Consider the following 2,487-nt stretch of genomic DNA (forward strand, 5'->3'; position numbering starts at 1 on the left):
AGGAATGTGATCTAGGTACACAGGCTGTCCTCCGACCCCGTCACCACCTGAACTACACGGCCAATTGTTCTCTGCCTATAGTTCCTTCCGTGGGCCATCCAACAGCAGAAGAGGGCAATTCTAATTCACCCAGAGTTCGTGACCTCTAGGGGGTTAACTGAACTCTATAATCTCCTGCAAAACCTTTTGTAAGGTTCTGTAACATGCATTTTAGTAGGGTAAGTTGTGACGACTTGATGACTTTCCTTTTATTTTTCTTTTTGAAACGTTTTTAAGAGGGCTCCTAGCGGAGTGGGCTTACTTTGTGCCTGACCTATGTTTCTCTCGAGAGGAAACAACATTCACCCTACGAGAAGGAAAGGGTAAAAGGTCACTCAGTCACCTAATTCACACTAAATCAAAATCAAAGCTAAAACCAAAGTGTTGTTACGGGCACACCTGTTCGTCAAGCAATTTAAGCCAAACCAAAATCAGGAGCAAGACCAAAGTGGCAATAAAGGCAGGCCTGTTTATCAAGCAATTCAAGTCCAGTCAAAATCGAAACCGAAACCAAAGTATCAACCAATGAATTCAAGTGAAGTCAGAAACCAAAACCAAAGTGCCGGTAGAGGCACGCCGTGGGTGATCAGGCCACGCTTCCACTCAAACGGAGTGGGGGAAGTTCCAAAGAGCAGTCTCAGCAAGTTTCAGATGTCCGGACTGAAAGTGCCAGTTCCTTCCCGGTGTCCAGCCACTGTGCCGATCCTCCACGGGGGCGTGCTGTGCACCGCTCTTTGGAGGCGAGGCATCGCACCGGGGCAGATGCCTACCCGGCAGCACTCTGAGGATCCGCATCGCTCAAGCTGGCCAGAGTCCCCCGCAGGGATGCTCTACAGGGCAGGCATAAGCCGCCTAAGGGGCTGCCTCGACCCTCCGTGCATCACCAGCTCGCTTCCCGGTGAGGGAACCCAGAAATGTAGCAGGACAAGCCGCAGACAAAACTCCCGAGACACCGGATTAAAGAAGGAAGAGGTTTTTCATTCGGCCGGGAGCGTCGGCAGACTCGCATCTTAGGAGTCGAGCTCCCCGAAAAAGACTTTTTTAAAGGCTTACAACCTCAAGGGTTGCACGTGAAAGGGTCGTGACAAATCGAGCAAGCGTGGGAAACGTGACTGGGGGCTACCTGCAGCAGCTAACAGAACAAAAAGTTTTACAAGGCTTTTTTCATACGGTGTCTGGAATTCACAGATAACAGAAGTAGTTCAGGTCGGGGGTCGATGTTATTATTATTACTTCCTCTTTTTCTTTTTTTTTTCCTTTTTTTTTCTTTCTTTCCTTCTTTCTTTCTTTGTCTTTCTCTTCTCTTCTTTCTTTCTTTCTTTCTTTCTTTCTTTCTTTCTTTCTTTCTTTCTTTCTTTCTTTCTTTCTTTTTAAATCTCCTAGGGCCGTGTGGTGGCACCAAGGGTGTCTGGCCATTTATCTTGCTTTCGTTCCTTTCTAACTTTCTGCTTTCTGTCTTTCCTCTTGTCTTGTGAACTAGGCGAGGTGCGGGGAGGAGGGCAGCAGGAGTAGTAGTGGTCTCCTTCCTTATTATTATGATTTTGAGACAGAGTCTCGCTCTGTCACCCAGGCTGGATTGCCATGGCACGATCTCGGCTCACTGCAACCTCGGCCTCCCCGGTTCAGGCAAGTCGCCTCCTTCGGTGTCCCGAGTAGTCGGGATTCCAAGCCCGTGCCATCAGGAGGCCTGGCTAATTGTTACACTTTTCATAGAGACCGGGTTTCACCATGTTGGCCAGCCTGGTCTCCAACTCCTGGCCGATGTGGTATGATCGCTGGAGCCCCCCCCCAGAAGTTTGAGATCATCTCGATATGTGAGACGATACCTGCAATAATAATAATAATAATAATAATAATAATAATAATAGTAATAGTAATAATAATAGACGTTTAAAAAGAGATTGTATGTGCCCAGAGCGTGGACCAGAAAGCAAGACCACATCCCTACTGAGAAGATGATGGGGGGGGAGAGAGAGAGGGGCGGTGAGAGAGAGAGAGAGAGAGAGAGAGAGAGAGAGAGAGGAGCAAATATAGAATGAGCTAGGCGCAATGGCTCACGCCTGTAATAGCAGCAGTGTGGGTGGCCGAGGCAGGCGGAGTGATTGAGAACAGGAGTTGGAGACAAGCCTGGGCAACGTGATAGAACCTCGAACCCCATGTCACGTACAGACAGACAGACAGACAGACAGACAGACAGACATACGTACGTACGGAAAGCATGACAAACATTATAAAAGTTAACCGGTGTGGTGGTGCATGCCTGTAGTCCCACGTAAGGAAGTAAGAAAGTATGTAAGTAAACGCTTGTAATGTAAAACTAAGTGAAAAAAGAAGTAAGCGTCTGGGCACGGTGGCTCCACGCCTGTCATCCCAGCACTTTGTGAGACCGAGGCGGGTGGATCGTGAGGTCAGGAGTGCAAGACCAGGCTGGGCAAGGTAGTGAAACCC

This window comes from Macaca nemestrina, chromosome 15 (genome assembly GCF_043159975.1).
Source record: "Macaca nemestrina isolate mMacNem1 chromosome 15, mMacNem.hap1, whole genome shotgun sequence".
In the NCBI taxonomy this organism is placed as follows: Eukaryota; Metazoa; Chordata; class Mammalia; order Primates; family Cercopithecidae; genus Macaca; species Macaca nemestrina.